The 20263-nt window shown below is 39.9% G+C and overlaps 1 long non-coding RNA gene across 1 annotated transcript; it reads right to left on the reverse strand.

The window, feature by feature from the left end:
• Window positions 1-17548: 17548 nt before the first annotated feature.
• On the reverse strand, window positions 17549-19155 carry LOC311253687. The gene is made up of 3 exons (XR_014621808.1): window positions 18352-19155; window positions 18068-18159; window positions 17549-17616 (listed from the first exon to the last, which is right to left on the reverse strand). It is a non-coding gene; the product is annotated as an uncharacterized lncRNA (long non-coding RNA).
• Between the last annotated feature and the right edge of the window lie 1108 nt (window positions 19156-20263).

Consider the following 20263-nt stretch of genomic DNA (forward strand, 5'->3'; position numbering starts at 1 on the left):
AAGCTCAGCAGTCGGTTGCTAGCGTCATGGCTGGTATTGGGATGGTCAAAAACAGAAGTCATTTCATTGGAAAATAGCTCAAAAGTGGCACTGGCAGTGAGTGGATTATGCCAAAAAGCCGTCCCCCAGGCCCTAGCCCTCCCCGTGAGCAAACCCAACACATAAGCTATCTTAGCTCGGTCAGTACTATAGGTCAGTGGTTGTAATTCAAAAACTAGAGAGCACTGGAAAAGGAAAGACTTACAGTCACCTAAGTTACCGTCGTAACGTTCAGGGGCTGGAACGAACGGCTTACGGGGATGGAAGGCGCTCACTGGTACTGCTGGGGGGAGATTAGGCACAGGTGGGGTTTCAGCAGAAAATAACAAGTCTTTTAATGATCTCACGTGAAACACGAGTGCAAGGGGGAGGAGTGGTGAGTGTAGTCCCAGGATCCAATAGTGGTTCGTGAAAATCTCCAGTGAAGGTGAGTGAAAGTCTCAACGTGGCGTCTCACACTGAGGAGGGAACAGGTGAGCAGGCTGCAGGCAGGCAGGTCCACAGGCAGGCAGGTAGGCAGGAGCAAACGGTGGAACAGTCTAAGGCAAGAAGGAAAAACACAGCAGAATTAGCTACACTGGCTAATCACAGGACAAAGGGCAAAAAACACGGTGGAGTCAGGAAGCACACAACCAGGAGTACAGATGAAACAATCTGGCGACGAGCAGGAGTGAATCCAGAGTCTTTATAGCAGGGCTGATTGCTGGAGTGGCTGCACCTGGCGCTGCCTGTGGAGGGAGACCACGCCCACAAGCACACACACACAGAACAGACAGGGGGACAGGGAATGACAACACACACATGAAGGGAGAAGATAGGGCTGCCATGAGGATCATGACAGATTATGTTTGAATGATGTTTTTTGTGTTAATGTAAGAGCACACTGTAAGAAAAGTCCGTAAATATACGGCACAATGTACCGTGTTAATGTGAAGGAATTTTCCTTAATATTTTTTTACAGGCGTTTTAACCGTATTTTTTAAGGACGCATTGCATTGTGGGAGCATGAAGCACCGTTACGTGCTAACGTCTGAAAGAAGAAGTGGTCAGCGGAGGGCATCAAGTTTCAAGTTTCATCTGCGGAGTTGGGGAAACCTTTATTGCACTTCTGTGGTACAAATTATATTTTCTTTAACTAAAATCATATAGTATATATATGTCTGTATAGTTTTAATCAGAAAGAGTTGTCCAGTCTGTCTGAACCTGTCTTTAACGTTACCGTTAACATTGACGTATAAGCCACACAATGCTAACTTAGACATTAGCCTGTAACGTTAAGAGTTGGGTCTGCCACAGTAGCTAACCAGCTAACACCAGTAAGCGAGAGAACGGGCTAAAGTTACCATAGCCCCAGCCTCAGTCGATCCACCTATTCGGTCATGATACAGAAATGATAACTTAACGTTAGCCATTAGCCGTCTGTTTTGGCTTGCTAAAGTTGGGCCTGCTAAAGATAGTTAACGAGTGCCATCATGTTGGCTTGTAATGTCTGTGAATTTAAATGCGTCTCATTGACAGAATACCTGAAGCACTGCAGATCACACAGACATCTTAATAACGTACTTTTATCATGTGGCCATAAAGATTGTGGAAGAAGGTTTTCCTCATTCAACTGCCTTGCTGTTCACATGTCACGAACACACCCAGACACAGGGATCAGACAAACTTGGAACCGGAGTGTGTCTGTGCAGTTGAAGTGTTTGTTAAATTTTTGCAGCAGAGAATATGCAGATGTTTAACGGCTGGTGTCTCACTTGAGTGACCACATACAAGAGGGTCTGACTGTAACTTGTCCCTTTGATGGATGTTCTAAGACATTTAATGTAAAGACATCCTTTTCATCTCATCTGTCCAGATATCACAGAGGGTGGAGTGTCACCCAGATAGCACCTGTTCATCTGTGTGAAGCTGCAGAACAGCCTTTTCCAGGTGAGAGGGCACATGTTGCAGAGAATGAGGGAAGTGATGTGAGTAATGTAGACCAAAGTAAGGGATGAGATGAAAACTCTTCAGGATATTCAACAGGAGTATACAATGGATGTGCTAGCTCAAGAACTTGAACAGTATGGTGTTCCAACAGAAACATTAACATGTCTGGGGAAGAGTGTATATGAGCGGAGCCCTATGCATGAGGCCTTACATGCAAGTGGTCCTTTAACTACACACCATCGAAGGCTGCAGTATTACAAGTCGCACTTTAACTATGTTCAGCCTGTTGAAGTCACACTTGGCTACGATGATAGAGGGCAGAGGAGACACTATCATTACATTCCATTACTGGATAGCCTCAGAGCAATGCTGAAAAAGGGAAGAGAAACTCAGCAGAGTTTTAACCCTATTCATGTTGAAGATAGTACACTTTGTGACTTCACTGATGGGCATGCCATTAGATCTAATGCAGTGTTTGCCACAGACCCAGATTCTTTAAAGGTGATGATTTTTCAAGACGCTTTCGAGGTGGCTAATCCTCTTGGATCTGCCAAGCAAAGCACAAAGTTTTAGCTGTGTACTTCACTCTTGGAAATTTCTATCCTCACATCAGATCAACTGTTGATCAAATCCAGTTGGTACTGCTCTGTACAGAGAAAGACTGTAAATATTTTGGAGTGGATAAAGTTTTCAGTGAGCTTGTGTCAGACTTGTGTGAGCTGGAGGAAAAGGGCATATCTTTTGAGGATAAGATATACAGAGGTACTGTTGCATGCATAATGGGAGATAATCTGGGCTCCCACATGATTGGTGGGTTTACAGAAAATTTCAGTTTTGCTCAGTATTTCTGTAGATACTGTCTAGTCACAAAAGATGTGTTTCTGTCTAACCCTCTCACAGTTTTCACTCATAGAGATCCTGCTGATTATAATGAGTCTGTGCAGTTTTTGGAGAGTCACCCTGAAGTGACCATGCATCGGGGCATTAAAGGCAACAGTGTTTTCAACAAACTCTCACATTTCCACGTGTGCCAGCCTGGACTGCCGCCCTGTTTAGCACATGACTTGTTCGAGGGTGTTGTGGACTATGACCTGGCAATGCGTTTGCAGTGCTTAATTAAAGAAGAGAAGTGGTTCAGTTACAAGTCACTAAATGACAGACTCAAATGATTTCCAGATGAAAGCAGCAACAAGCCAAATGCTATTCCACACAAAGGAAAAAAGCTTGGAGGCCATGCAGCCCAAAACAGGTGGCTATTGCGGTTCCTGCCTATTTTGGTACATGACAGAATTAAAGATGCTGACAATGCTGTCTGGCAGCTGGTACTTCTTCTGAGGGAGTTAGTTGAATTTGTCTGTGCACCTAGCCTCTCAGAGTCTCAGATTGCTTACATGAAGGTACTGACTGAAGAGTATGTGGAAATGAGGCAAGAGTTATTCCCACATTCAAATCTGAGACCAAAACACCACTATCTTCTTCACTATGCAGACTTGAGTCCACAGTTTGGTCCACTCACACAAACTTGGACCATGCGCTTTGAAAGTAAGCATAGCTATTTTAAAAGATGTATCAGGTCAAGTCAAAACTTCAGAAATGTCACTAAGTCACTCGCTGAGAGACATCAGCTGTTTCAGGCTTATCAGAGTCGGGGCAGTTTTTTCAGGCGCCAGGTTCAGGTGTCAGACTCCACTAGCTTTTATCCAGAGCTCTATGATGGTGGCATAAGGGCAGCAGTTGCAGACTTTGGACTTAACTCATCTAACTCAGTTGTTACAGATAAAGTGCAAGTTAAAGGCACTTCATATGCAAATGGTATGCTTGTTGTACATAGATATACCAAAAGACAACTACAGTTGGGGGAAATAGCAAGCATTGTTATCAAAAGTGAAACAACTGTCCTGCTTTTGCTGCGGGGGAAAACTGCCAGCTGGGTACCTGAGCTTGGCGTCTATGAAATCGACAAAAATAGTTCTGATAAGCTTATTTGTGAAAGTCTTGACAAGCTTAATGATTATGCTCCACTTTCTTTTTACCACAGAGGTGCAAGGTTACTCATCCCACTCAAGCATATGCCACTATGGAGCTTGTGAAAGAATTAGTTCAGAAAGCTATGCCATTGCTCAGTAATCATGTAATGGACTCACTCATGGCAAGACTGGAGGAGATTGGAGTAAACAATGTAGATGACCTTAACTATGTCAAGACTGAGGATGTCGATGGAATTCTGCCACCCATTCAGCGGAGAAGACTAATTCAAGCTTTCAGTGCAGGTAAGTTTTTACATTTATAAACCAAATCTTTCTGCACTGTACCATCTGTATGTCCTATAATCCACAGGTTACCATTGTTACAGACTTGGAATAATTATATAATTCACTATTCTCTATACTCACTATATAATTCACTATTCTCGGTTATATCTCACTGGAAACAAATGTAAAATGTCAATAAATAAATAATACATGACATCAAAACATCAATATATTGTCAAGTTTAGAAAGCATTGACACGAATCTTTAAAATTGGCAAATTCTAAACCTAGCTGCTGGCTGATTTTTAAGATAAACAGTTTGACTACATTTAGACAACTTTTGTTTCAGCTTGTTCATAACACTTTATTAGCTAAACCAGTGCAATGTGGTTTTGTAAAACATACTGCCGGTGACATGCATTTATTCATACCATACCTGGATTGTTATAGCTTAAATCGTATATATAAATGTAACATCGGTCATTTCATTAATTTTTGGTGATGTATGTTATCCATAGAGTCACAAGCTGTACTTGGCTCTGCTTCGACATCTCTGCAACGCGATGCCCATCTGCCCCAAACTCCACCTCCGACACCTGGTCCCCTGGAGGATTCTCCATCCCCGGAGACATATGATGTACCATGGCACAAAATGCCCCCGAACCTCATGCTTGCCTTAAGTGAAAAGAAGAGACCAAAGCCTAAAGAGAGAAGAGAGCTGGTTTGTGTAGTCATTGACCATTTACTCAGTAAAGAGCGTGGAAGGCCTGGAAGAGCAAAGCTGCGGGAGATTGCCAAGAAGATTGTACAACAATATCCCTGCTCTTTTCAAGACAGAGAGCTCAATGGAACTAAAGTCATTGGAACAGGATATGATGCTCTCTTCATACAGCTAGAAAACAGACTTGAAAATATTAGAAGGCCATTTACCTTCAGCTCAACAAAGAGGCCAGCAGAGGGTGAAGACCCAGTGAGGAAAAAGTCCACACTCTCAGATCGTTATGGGTGTGTGGAGTGGCAGCCTGCTATTGAGGATATAGCAGAACTAGAGTCTAAACAAGATGACTTGAAAAGTGCCTTCAAAACCCGTCGTCTTCAGGAGTCATGTGTTCGCAAATTGATGACTGAAACATATTCCATCCAGCGTGCAACTATCAACAAAGGAAGCACTGTAAAAACAGTACTGGAAGAGTGGCCCTTCCTTTTTGAAGCTGTTCACCTGTTTGACCACACATGTAACCTCCTTGGCTTACCAGTGCAAACAAAGCTGGCAGAAGAAATGTCCAGAAAGGGAAAGAGCATCAAAGACTTCCTCGACTTAAATGGGATGAAGATGCCACCAGGTGAAGATCCAGTACAGCTGATCTCAGGCATTGCGAAATTCTTCAAGGAAAAGCCTGATCTCCTTTTCTGCCAAAGTGAGGTAGGTTTATACTTTTTATTATGTTGTTTTTGTTTTGCAGATATTCATTAGACCTATTTTTTGTAATGGCTTGTATGGATTTAAACCCCAGAAAATGAACACAAGATGCATCAGTATTTTCACAGACTTTGGACACACCCACAAAAAAAGGAAAATGTGATTTTAGTTTCCCTTCACAAAAAAAATAAAAAAGCCCCTTTATGTATGGGCTATGGCTCTTTCACCTATCTCTCTCACCTTGTTTAAAACAAATTTATAAAGAAATCATTAATATCCCACGTATTTGGTTTGTTTCCTGACAAATGGAATTCCTTAGCTGCTGCCTTTTTATTTACGTGCCTCCCTGCTCCTCAACCTAACAACGATATCTCTTGGTGAAATATGTTTCAATATTCATGAAATGAAAACCAAAGGGTTCTAATGTTAAAGGTACACAGTAACTTTTTTAATGAGCCAAAAAACAAACTTTTTTCTTTTTTACATCTAAAAGTATCTTTTCGCTCTGACAGAGCTCTTGATACAAGGATTATCAGTTTGTATAAGAGCTAAAAATGAGTTTTAGATGTACTTCAAAGCTCTTAACAAAAACTGGGCAAAAAATGAGCTTTCGAGGTTTAGGCTTATTGTAGTTACTACTACCTAGTAATTTATGATGTAAGTATGACTGTACTGTATACAGTACATTGGAAACAAAGTTCATGACATTCGTGTTTCTTTGATATTTTATTTTCCAACAACAGGAGTCAACTGCTGCTGGACTGAGCATCCCAAGCACCCCTTGCATCCTTATCATGGGTATGTAGTCTGTATAATATTTAGGCATGCATGTTATGGATTTCACTTACTCTTATCGACTACTCTTTACTGTTAACTCTTACTCTTTACTCCTACTTTTTACTCTTTACTCTCTGTGCAAAGTGCCAGTCAAATTAAGTTAAGCTGCATGCTTAAAAATACTTCTACTTCATCCAATGTAAATGTAGTGGCGTAAAAGTCCTGATAAATATAAAAACCTCCAAAAAACTACTTAAGTACAGTAACTAAGTACTTGTACTTAGCTAAGACAATTGGAACACTTTTTCTTTGTTTTTTTGCAGTCAAAGTTAAAAAATAAATTAAAATGCAGCACTTTGTTGAACAAAGGCCACACCACTTGTAATATAAGGTAGCCAGATTTAAATAATTATGTTTGCAGTGGTTTTCTGAAGTGGATGTGCTTTGTTTTTCTTTTTTTTGTTAATATTTTCTATCTTCTAATATCTGAGTTATTCTGTGTTTAAGGTGATCAACGATTCAAGATTGCTGTCGATCAGGAAGTTGTCAATGACCATATCAACTCCCTCATTGTGGCCCTGAGCTACACTTTCTCTTTGTTTTATGTTTTAAACATAAAATACCCAAAGGAGATGTCAGTCACCCTGGAATTCATACAAAGGTAAGCAACTCTTTGTTTATGTTTTGAAATGTTATGTATAGAGCATATTGTGTTGCTGTTTATTAAGTTGGACATTGTAAATACACTCACCAGACACTTCATTAGGCACATCTGTGCAATATAATATACATTCTTCTTTTACGAAGCTTTTACGTTTTCAGTTTTTGTTGACATTGTCAGAAAGGTGATGATTATACTTTGTTTATTATTGAGGTCATAGTGAATGTTGGTGGTGTACTTGAGTGCATTATATTGAATGCTGTCCTTATACTTTATAAATGTTTAATGGTCGGTCAAAAATATATACTAAAATATATATCAGCTGTATAATACCTGTTTATATATTTTTGATGGACCATTTAAAATGGAACTGTGACATCCATCAACCTTTGGAGTGGACATTCCTTTTGTCTGATCAGTGTGCAAGCTTTTCCTGATTTCTTCTGGACCCTGGAGTTTAACCATACATTGAGGAGGACAAAATATTAGGAACACTTTTCTTGCACTCCAGTACACCAGCACCACCCACTACAACCTCAATAATAAACATAAAGTATAATTATCACCTTCACTTATCACCTCTGACAGAGCTGTTGTGTTGGATTGCATTAGATTGCACAGGTGTACTTAATGAAGTGGCTGGTGAGTGTATAGTGTAAGACGTATTTCAGCTGACAAACTCACATGACTGAGATGCAAATGGAGTTTGAGCTGTTTAACTGTTGATGATGATTTTTGCCATGTATTTGGAAATGTTTAAAAAAAAGTTTAAAAGCTGTTTTACTTGTTTGTGACCACCTTTTGGTGCAACACCATTATTGTCATGTTATTAATGAATGTATAGTTGTTTACTCTGTTTGCTGCACATAGTTCAATGAATTGTCGTTCAATGTATTGTTTTTGTCTGTTATGTGTTTAAAGCTAACACAAAACATTGAATGAACTAGGGATGCCCCGATCACTTCATAATCTTCCGCTCCAACAAATATTGGAATTCTCAGATCTCATATGATGATCTTTTGGGCCATCCCTAGAATGCACTTTATGAATCTTAATTTTAATGTTTTTAATTTGTTTTATTCTGTTTGTTGCTGTTTTAAAGCAAAAAGTCTGATCCAAAACATGGTGCTTTGCACATAGTTCAATGAGTTGTCGTTCAATGTATTGTTTTTGTCTGTTATGTGTTTAAAGCTAACACAAAACATTGAATGAACTAGGGATGCCCCATTCACTTCATAATCTTCCGCTCCAACAAATATTGGAATTCTCAGATCTCATCCACAACATGGTGCTTTGCATATTGTTAAAATAATTCGTAAAAAAACTTGTCATTTAAAAATGTAGCCGTTGAATGCACTTTTATGCATATCCTTCATGGCATAAAAAATAAACATGTTCAATTTATATATGTTGTGGTGACTGTATTTGATCATGTTGCTGTATTAGATGTTTAGTTATTTTAACTCATTTAATTACATTACATTACAGTGGTCTGATGATGGATACCATTTGTCATTGAATTTTAGCATTAGAGTGGAAGAAAATACATGTTTATTTACCAGAAAATATAGGCTGCTACTGACTATTCAGAATTTTATGTTTCAGATTTAAAGAAATTGTCCATAGAAATGGTACAGATTTTTCAGTGGTGAAGACATTTCTTGATAGCAAATGCTACTGAGGATATACTGTAAATCTACGGAATTATCCGTTGTAGGATTAACAGAAGTGTCTGTGAATAAACAGAGAATATCGCAAATCTACAGAATTATCCGTTGTAGGATTAACAGAAGTGTCTGTGAATAAACAGAGAATATACTATAAATCTACGGAATTATCCGTTTTAGGATTAACAGAAGTGTCTGTGAATAAACAGAGGATATACTGTAAATCTACGGAATTCTCCGTTTTAGGATTAACAGAAGTGTCCGTGACATTAACGGATAAATTCCTGGTAATTTTCTGCCAGGACTTTATTCGTTTTTTTACGGATTTTTTTTTTACAGTGCAGTTAAACCAGACTGGTCAAATTTGACCGGGAACACCAAAGTAAGGGGGAAGAAACGAACATAATACAAGGGTTAATAAAAAAAAATTGTGTGTTGGAACCCTGTTTGTGGACAAAGTCATGGAATCTTAGTCAGTCTGATCAAATCAGCTACATTTTTCAGAGATAAAACTTTTAAATCGGTCAAACCTGACACAACACAAGGGTGCAAGAGAAGTCAACTCACCTTTGTTTATATAGTGCTTTACACATAATACAGTAGATCGTGTGTGACAGAGAGAGAAAGAGATGCTTATGTAATTGAATATATCAACCTACAAATAAAAATAAATAAATATTTCTTTTCTTTTCTTTATAATCTTTTCTTGATAAAAAAAAAAAAACGATACCACGCTGATACAATTGCTATTGGCTGTCTCGCCATGTTGCTTTGAACATGATTGGTTGATGTGGCTGTCAACAAGACAACTGGCAAATGACAACTGTGCGCGCCTTCTTTTGAAAATACGTCAGTTTGGATGGGTACGGTACGGCGCTCGCGTCAGTCGGGCTATCTGACCACTAATGGATAACCTGTATTATTACCTGGATTATTTTACATCTGCTTGCCATGTTTTTTTGGAGCGAATCCGAGTTGTGGTATTTCAACGGAGAACAAAAAAGTGGAATATGGACGCAGTTGAAGGGTCAGACCGATCTATTTGGTCAGCTAACATTAAGTGAACTTCACGGTTATAACTGCTCTCCTGCTATATCAGGTAAGAAAACATTTCCCTGTTATTTTCTGTAAATTCATAACCTAACGCAATGTTTGTGTTCAGTCTCTAACTTACAGTGATGGTGTTTTCAAACAGATTAGCTAACCTTTAAGTAGCGTTCAATTAACAAAAATGACAGGTGACAACGTTAGTTAGCTTGTTGGCCTGATTCATGATTTTAATATTGAATGTGGTTTAAATGAGAGGTTTCGTCTGTTCTGTTTGCAGGCAGCGAGTCTTTGTCATGTCATTAACGTTATGTTAGTAACCTTACAGTTGGTTCTCTCTCTTTCATGAACTCGTTCATATTTTGGGCGAATGTGAACTGAACGTACTGTATTTCTGCCTGATGAAAGTTATTGTGAACGCGTTCATTCTGGCGTTTGTTAGCGGCACTCCATCACAGTTTAACTTCGTTCAAGAGAGTTCCAGATTTCCATAGAGCCTCCCAGGCGAGGCAAAAACAAATGAAGGCAGCAGCACTACCTCAGACTCTGCCTCCACCATTAATACGGCATCTTTGTATGATTACTTAAAACAATTATATGAAAAGGTCAGTGATGATCCAGAAGAAGTAAAGCAGTGGGACAACTCAGCCAGGAAAACAAGGTGTAAATGTCTAATAAGTGAACATGATGTGAGCAGCAGAGTACACGTTACGTTACATCGTATATCTGTCATATCTGTCAGAAAATAGTGAAGAATGTTGATCATTGTTTCCCAAAGACCAAGGTGACGTCCTCAAGTGTCTGCCTTGACCCAATGTCTGTCTTACATTACTTTAGTAGCAGTAAGTTAACATTAATTCGTGGGGGAGTTTTTCTCTATATGCTGACTGTAAATGTACATTAAATTAAATTAAATGTAAATTAATGAAATGTACATTTTACTGTACATTAAAACAACACTGGAAACTTTTGTGTGTATGTTCCCTGCTTATCCCACCCTTATCAGCTTTAGATGGACCTATTTCACACCTCGTTTTACCAGCCAAAATGCAACTGCTTGATTAATGGATATTTTATTCACTTAATGAATACCTAGCAATACAACCAAGTTAGAATTAATTAAAATGTATATTAAGTTCCATGTACTTATATACATACTATATAAATTCACTGATACTTCTTATTCTAATTCCAGAGACGCTCATCAAGGCAAGGTGATGATTGTCAGAGGGAAAGGTAAGTCATTTATATATACAGCCTATACTACAGGTCATTCTAAGACAATAAAAGATGTAAATGTTTTCAAGTTATTTACAGAAATCATACTATTTGCCCCATTAAAAAATCCAGATCAGTCTAAGAGATTGAATGACTGTGCCTGCTTAGCTTAACTACCATCCTCATCTCTCATTTGGTGTTGTTCAAGTAGTTTAGAAGTATTAGTAGTAGTAGAAATTAGTAGAAGAAAGATAAACATGACCTATCCTGTCTTTGTCCTCTCTTTCTTTGCAAAAGGGAAAATGCAGCATGAGCTCCAGAAGTGCCCGGGGAGTTGCTGTTATGTATTGTGGGGTTGTTAGTTTCAACAAGGCTTCACTGCAGGCCTTCACTCAACCTGCAGGTAATACCCTTTCCTCTTCTCACACACATCCAAACACATATTGACACACGATATGATTCATTTACTCAGTGGTGCGAAATATTTTCGATTTGATCTTAAGTTTGGTGTGTGTAGGGTAGATGGCAGATAACAACATGCGATTAAACATGCAATTCCTAAAGTAAGTGCCTGTATTATACACAAATAGGGCTGCACAATATGGTAAAAAAAAAAAAAATATCACATAGCAATTTTTTTGGACAGATATTATGATCGTTGGAATGATCATTTTTACATCCAAAGTCTTGTGCCTCCGCGCTGGCGATAATGGAGACAATGAGCACATAATCTGGATGTTTATAACAAACTAAAATATATGAAGTAATATTCTCAATTTTGTAGAAAATATACACTACATTATTTAAAAAATCAATTCTTCACTACACGTTACATGCATCTGAACACACATGAATGTCAACTTCAAAATAACATCTGCACGGAGGCATACAACCGCCTTGAGGTATTCATGGATTAAAGTTCTCTGTCGCTACAACGGATTTCCGTCATTCAAACTTCACATAGGCGACTTATGAGATCAATGTAGATCGGAGTAGAACTGTTGGCTGATTTTTATTGACAGATTGTCACACTCTACAGCCAATTGTATCGTTAACAGCGTGTGTGCGCCTGACCAATGACAGTGTAGTGACCAACACAGGGCGGGATCTCAACACAGAGCGGCGCTAAAGTTTAGCTGCTTTAGCTAGCAAGGACTCGTCGCGCTGCTACGTTATCAATTAGTTTTTGAGTTTAGTCAGCAAGTGAGAACTCGTCTGACACGGAGAGTCTCCTGTTGTGTGCTACATGTGTGAAATAACAACTATAGTCTGGACTTTGTCTGCAGTGTATCTGTGTAAACGGCTTCCTTCAGCGTCTCTCCCTCCCCTCTGGCACCGTGAGTTACCATGGTTACAGGAACGCCTGAAACTTTATAATGATGATCAATAAGAAGTTTTTGGTTAGTTTGACTGAACAGAATCATGAATGTTGCCTGATTGTAGCTCAATGCTGAAATCTTGTATTATAACATATAGAACAAAGCCTCAGAGCTTCTTTGATTACTAACAGTATGTTAGTGATGACAGAAAGGTGATAACTCGCCATCAGACTGACAAGGCTGCAAAAGTTGCTGTTCGTATGATGTATTTTTCTGTTAAACGATAAGAGGCTCACTTTAAACAATATTATTAATAATAATAATTAATGATAATGATGATGAGAAGAAGAAGTAGAAAAATAGCGCACTGAAAAGTTCTGTAGATGGTTGATTATTTGAAAGAGTAAAACTTGAGAGAAGCTTGGCAAAAAAAGGGCACAGATTGATTTCATAGATTGAAAATTACATTGAAAAGACAAAAAAACATTTTAAGTGTGAATAGACCAGCTGTTCAGATCATCCTGTAAAACACTGTTGGTCAAATATTTAAACTTGATGTCTGCATTAGAGAACATGGTGTGGGGTGAGGCTGTAAATCTTATCTTATTTTTTTAGTACGTGTCAAGTAAAATGCCCTGTAACATGTTTCACAAATTACAAATTGGGAATATGACTTGGCTACAGCTTGAAAAAACATTTCAGTCAAAAGATTTTTTTTTGCTTTAATCCATGGGTATTTCTAGTTGTTGTCTTGTATAGTGATACCACTAAATATGACACACTAGACTTCTAAATTCTAAATTCTAAATCAAGAATGTAATGCTTGTCCACAAATACTACAAATATTTTCAGAACTACAGTATACAGAGCCCCCAAGGGTCAGGAGAATATTGTAGACAACAAAACTGAATTGGAAAATACAAGCTAAAAAACAACAGACCACAGCCCCCTCAGCCCAAAAGCTCTCCACCTGTTTCAAAGGTGAAATCATGACCTCATCATGATAGTACTGTTAACAGACAAGATACACATATGGAGAAATAGAATTTTTAGTTTTTCAGTTCCTCCTGGGGGGCTCTGAAGAACTGTTGGTGAATAATTGGTTGATATTGTAAATTAACAACTCAATACATTAAATAAAGGGTTTTAGAATCAACAGTGGTGTGTATTTCATTGTAATTAAGTTCCCCACCCTACTTTAATTGACACAGTGAAAATATTTAGGGTTTTTGTTTGGCAGTCGTAGCTGCCAGTCATTTGACTGTTTTTCTAAGGTGGCTTTTAAGGATTATTAAAGGTGTTTGATCATAATTTAGGAAAAATCAGTAGAATAATGGTATTTTTCTGCAGAACTTTTAACATTGTCACGTTATTAAAGGTGTTTGATTGTAATAATTTAGGAAAAATCTATAAAATAACGGTATTTTTCTGCAGAACTCTTAGCATTGTCACTTTATTAAAAGTGTTTGATCGTAATAATTTAGGAAAAATCTGTAAAATAACAGTATTTTTCTGCAGAACTCTTAGCATTGTCACTTTATTAAAAGTGTTTGATTGTAATAATTTAGGAAAAATCTGTAAAATAACGGTATTTTTCTGCAGAGCATTTAATGAAAATTTCTGTAAAAGTAATGTTTCTGGACTTTATTTGAATTAGGATATTTTACTTTAATATTACGTTTTTTGTTTGGCAGCCGTAGCTGCCAGTCATTGACTGTTTTTTTTACAGTTTTTTTTTTTACAGTGTGTAGTTAATTATGAACAGTTATTATTGTTATCTGTTTTCATTTTGTTTTAAGGTTTGCATAATATGACCTCTTCATGTGGTTTTGGGCCTTGATTGAGCCCTCTCTGCCATCTATGGTCAGTGTTCGACAAGCACAGAGAGGAACTCTCACTGATTCAAATGCCGCAACTCATTCCCTGCAGCCCATTGATGAGTTGTTACTGTTCCTAAACTACCTGGCCCTTGGATCCAAGCAGCTGACCGGTACAGTGTCCATCAGTCCACAGTCAGCCGAATCATAACATCATGGAGCAACTTCCTGTATACATTACTCGGCTCGATAAGGATCTGGATGCCTGAGGAGCAGATTCGCGAATCTCTGCCTGCAGACTTCAAGGACTACCCTGACACTATGGTCATCCTTGACTGCACTGAGCTGAGATGCCAGTGCCCGTCTTCCCCTCTTTTCCAGAGTGAGGTGTTTTCATCCTACAAATCCCACTGCACTCTGAAAGGGCTCATTGGAATTGCACCACATGGGGCAGTGACATTTATCACAGCACTGTACGCCGGGTCTATCAGCGACAAGCAGATCACACGAGAATCTGGTCTCCTCACCCTCCTAAAACCTGGGATGGCTGTCATGGTAGACAGAGGCTTTCTTATTGATGACATTGTACCCTGCAAGATCTACAGGTCTCAAACGTCTGCAGGTGAAGTTAGGGAGACCCAGGCCATAGCACGTCTCAGGGTGCATGTGGAGTGCCTCATTCGCCGGGTCAAGGAGCACAAATTCTTTGACTCTGAAATTCCCCTTCGGCTTTTTCAACCAACTCTACACTGTGGCCCGTCTCCTCACAAAATATGGGTCAAGCCCCCGCTGCATGTCAGCAGTCTGACTGGATGGTCTCAGAAGCCTTTTGGCGAGGTTTTCAGCAGAGGTTTCCCCAATGTGTGACAGACCTCTCTGAATTTGGTGCCACTCAGCACAGGAACTCTGCTCTCGTGTGCTGTTCTAGATTTTGCGTGCTGTCACCAAAGATGTTTCAAGGGATGCCATATGATGGTGTTGATGTTCCGAGCAGACAAATGCACAGGTAGAGGGTCCCAGCCTGTAATCAGAGAGTGGCAGCTGTGGGGGAGAAGGGGCAACTGTATGTGGACGGGTCCTGGGGACTGTCCTTGTTGGTAGCTGGTAGGACAGCACACTTCCCTCTTGCACCTGACCAAACTTGGATTCAACCAGAGATACATCACTGGAGACATCGTTATTATCATGGGAGCTTCATCAGCAGTGAGTCCATGATACACGTCCTTAACTTTCAGCGGTGGAGATGTCTGGCAGAGTGCAGTTGACGCCTTTATACAAGTTGCTTCTGTGAAAAAAAACAACACAAACAAGTCATGTCATAAATAAGAAATACATGTGCAAAAGTATGTGTGTAGGCATATGTAACTAAACTACTTTGTGCATGTGACAGTGTGTGTGTGCTTGTGAGTTGCTTGCATGAAGGAGGGTGTGTGTGTGTGTGTGTGTCCATGTCCATGGAAGTAAGTAAATGTGTGCAAAGGTGGGGGTGGTGGTACATACATATTATTTGTAGCTACGTGTGCATTTAAGCAAGGTAAGTGCTTCTCTGTGTGTGTAAATGTGTGCATGTAAGTGGATGTGTTCTGTGTGTGTGTGTGTGTGTGTGTGTGTGTGTGTAGTATCAATAGTAACAAATACCTGATCTTTCTGCTGTTAAATTCAGATAAAACCGAAGTTATAGTACTTGGTCCTAAACACCTTAGAGATAAGGTCTAATCATATAGCTAGTTTGGATGGCATGAACTTGGCCTCCAGCACCACCGTCAGTAATCTGGGAGTTACCTTTGATCAAGATATGTCCTTCAACTCCCACATAAAACAAATTTCAAGGTCTGCATTTTTTCATCTACGTAACATTGCAAAAATCAGGCCCATCCTGTCCCAAAAAGACGCAGAAAAGCTAGTCCATGCATTTGTTACTTCCAGGCTGGACTATTGTAATTCTCTATTATCAGGCTGCCCTAACAAGTCTCTAAAGAGTCTCCAGCTGGTCCAGAACGCTGCAGCACGTGTACTGACAGGAACTAAGTAAAGAGATCATATTACTCCTGTATTGGCCTCTCTGCACTGGCTCCCTGTAAAATCAAGAATAAAGTTTAAAATCCTTCTCCTCACCTACAAAGCTGTTAATAGTCAGGCACCATCATATCTCCAGGAGCTCATACTACCCTATTACCCAACTAGAGCATTACGCTCCCAGAAGGCAGGATTACTTGTAGTTCCTAAAGTCTCCAAAAGCAGAATGGGAGCCAGAGCCTTCAGTTATCAAGCTCCTCTTCTGTGGAACCATCTTCCTGTTTTGGTCCGGGAGGCGGACACCCTCTCTACCTTTAAGAGTAGACTTAAGACCTTCCTTTTTAATATAGGTTATAGTTAGGGCTGGCCCAGGCCTGTCTTGGACCAGCTCTTAGTTATGCTGCTATAGGCCCAGTCCGGGGGACAAATGACACACTGAGCTTCTCTCTTCTCCTCTCCTCTCCATCTGTATACATTATGCCTGTATACATGCCCCATCTCTGCATGTCACTGACTTCACTTCTTCCCCGGAGTCCTTGTGCTTTCTAGTCCTACAGGCTGTCATGGATCCTGGCCGCGCCCGGGTCGTAAATCGTGGATGCGCCTACTGCCATGGCCCTGCCTGACATCCACCACTACTGTTGCTAATATTAGTCATATCTCTGTTACATACGTTTCACTACTATTATTGTAATGCATTACTACACACTATCCTTACCGTTAAACACTACTACTGTTATTACTAGTAGTCACATATCCATGTGCATTTCATTATTATTGCTGTAATACCTCTTTTCTCATTCCTGTCAACCATCTATTATAATTGTATACATTGTGATCTCGTTGATCTGCTCTGTACATGCGACATCTATTGCACGTCTGTCCGTCTTGGGAGAGGGATCCCTCCTCTGTGGCTCTTCCTGAGGTTTCTTCCGCATTTTTTTTCCCTGTTAAAAGGGTATTTTTTCTCACTCGAATCAAGGGTCAAAGGACAGAAGGTGTCGTCTCTGTACAGATTGTAAAGCCCTCTGAGGCAAACTGTGATTTGTGAATTTGGGCTATACAAATAACATTTGATTTGATTTGATTTGATTTGATTTGATTCCTTCTACAAGCTTCCTCTCCCTTGGTCTGGCTGACAGGATGACCATGTCATTAACTGGACCAGGTTTAATGCCCTGCATCCAAACAAAAACACATTTCAATAAACATTGAACCGATATCCATACATAAGATAAAAGTCATTAATAGGTTGGTTACTATGGTCCTTGGTTTGTGCCACTTCTGTTCAGTCTCTGTACAGCTGAACACTGGGGGAACAGATGTAAGCCTCAGCTGGGAGTAGCGGGCCGTCTGGTACAGCAGAGCTGCCACGTGGCTGCACAAGGCTGTACCTGCCACACAGGTGCACTGGCATCTCTGCAACTCGACTGGTTTTGATTCCCTTAGCACAATCTGTTTACAATAGCAAATGTTACTTAGAGAACAAAATGTACTGGCTGCAAGTGTAATAATAGAAAGACAACATTAAATTAGTGAACTTCTGTTAGTAAACTTAAAAATTGTTAAAAGTGAAACAGGAAAAAGTGTCATAAAAACACAATTTATTTGTAGTTTACCATATAAAATAGATATGTGTAATCTCACTTTACTTATTTCAAAGAAAAATACAAGATAAATCTTTAATTGAAGTTATAGGAAATTATAAGAACTCAGAGCACAATCTTGTTTCTGTGAGAGCCATTAATTTTACATTCTTTCTGAATATGACACCTCGGGTACCATATGACATAGTTCAATGATAGTCTTTATACGCTATTCGCAGCAATGACATGACTCACAGAAACTTGATTTGACAAACAGAAACCTGTTTCTTAGCTTGAACTGAACCTGCAGGATGACTTACCCTTACACTCAGACAGTGAGGCTTCTGGCTTTTCCTCATGGACCTGTAGCACTCAGCCCTAACTGTGACCTCTCCTGCCTCCTTGTTTAAAACTGAGATTAACATTAGGGTTAGGATAATACATTGCACAAACAAACAAAAAAAAAAACAGTTAATGACGCTAACCTACCACTATGCTAACTTTAGCTATACATAGTAAATAAACGTTGCTTTGTTACTGAGCTAACTTTGGCTAGTTAAGGGCTAGCATGTATCAGAGTCGGTTTGGTGAAGTGTTAACTTACCTTCATAGTTGTTTATATAACTGGACACGTACAATTTGAACCCTTTATCCTATTAGTTTTTCTGGATTGTTACTGTTCAATGTTCTTCGTCTTCTCTTCGTCATCGTCATCTTCTTCTTATTATTATTATTCTTCGTCTTCTCTCCGTTTTAAGGCCAGAAAATGACCAATCATAGGAGGGCCGGGGTCAGCCTTGGTCTCCGCCACCAAAGTGTCAAAAGTCTTGCTTCGAGCGAGCAGAGCTCCACCGCGAGCGAGCACAGGGGAGAGAGAGAGCGAAAACGGGAACGAGCCAGCACGCGCAAAGCAGCTGCACAGTGTTGCTGTGTGTGTCGCTGTTGTTTTTTACTCGCTCGCACCTGCCTCTGCTTCACTCTGTTGCTGAATATGTTCGCGACGATCAAACAAGTGCGCGCGGCAGGTGAAATCTGCGAGCGTGACACGAAATAATTCACTGCTTTTGACTCAAATATAACTGCATAGTACCCCCGTGGGTCTCCAGCTGAACTTTGAGGAATAAGAAACTACATCAGACTTATCATCAGCATGAGGGTGAGTCGATAATGACTGAATTTTGTTTTAGAGTGAACTATTTCCTTTAAAGGTCAAAAATAAGCGTGGCCAAAAATGGAGGGGAGAGTCGAGAATTGCCAGACAATGCCACCTGGGGAATTGCACCCCAGGAAATACAATAGCCACTCTTACTATAGAAGATCACAGAGATTCGTTACACTAATAGATTTAAAGAGGACGAGAGACAGACTTCCAAATACAACAGAGGGGACACAACTCAAACCAAAGAAAACTACTACAAACCACCACGTGCCACACCAAATTCAGGGGAGTGAGAGGGGAACCACCACCGGGGGAAGTCTGCCACACACTACACCCGCTCCTGTCCTGGAAAAGAAAGAATCAAAATTATAATACAGCTTATGGTGGGACACTCAGGCAGACGGATTGTACAGCTAAAACAGGAGTCATACCTACCATACAAATACCCTGCTCGGTGCAAACAACTGGAGCACGCCAGAAAGAGCCCTCTCCCGATGAACGCCAGGCAATAGTGTGCGCACTAGGGGTGGGAGGATCGTTCCAAATATCGATAGTATCGATACCAAGGTGAGTATTGGTATCGGATCGATACTAGCGTGATGAGATCGATATTTTTGTTGTAGTTTCTCTTCTATGAGTTCAGCAAATCACTCGTATTTCTTCACAGAGTTTGTGTGAGCGCAGCATCTCTCTCAGTCCTTATGCGCAGCACTCCTCTCCACCTCTCTCACACCGCTCACTCAGGTTCACTAGGCCCCTCCCCTCCCCACCTATCACTCAAGGTACTGAATGTATACTCAATATTATCACTTCCTTCTGTGTGAGTGATTAATTTAAGTACAGAAGGGCAGGGTGAGAACACACCCACAGAGACAGATAAATACCATGCATTTCTTCTCAGACATAGAGTCTTCACTTTGTAACAGACCTGTGTGTTGCTTTGTGAATGCTCCTCAGGGCTGCCCCTGGCCAAATTGGGGCCCTTAGCAGAATTTTATTTTGAGGCCCCCCCTCCCCATTACAAAATGACTCTTTCAACAATGGAACAAGCCTTTTACAGATGCACACGTATGCATTTTCTGGATGCAAAGTCATTAATGAGGTCATCATATGACAGCTGCTGTGCCACTTCTGAGTTGATGCTTATGATAGCCAGGCCACTCAAGCTTTCTTGCGCCATTGATGAGCTTCAGTTCTTGCTCAGCAAAGGCAACTGTAATGGGACTAGCCTCCTCACAAAGATTAAAATGCAATTAATGCAAATACGACTACAACTAATTATAATCATTATGATTTGGTTCGATGATATTTCTATATTTAAATATTTTTAGATACTTATTTTTACATTTAGTACTTA

The sequence above is a fragment of the Pagrus pagrus genome (genome assembly GCF_965226575.1).
Source record: "Pagrus pagrus genome assembly, contig: HAP1_SCAFFOLD_32, whole genome shotgun sequence".
In the NCBI taxonomy this organism is placed as follows: domain Eukaryota; kingdom Metazoa; phylum Chordata; class Actinopteri; order Spariformes; family Sparidae; genus Pagrus; species Pagrus pagrus.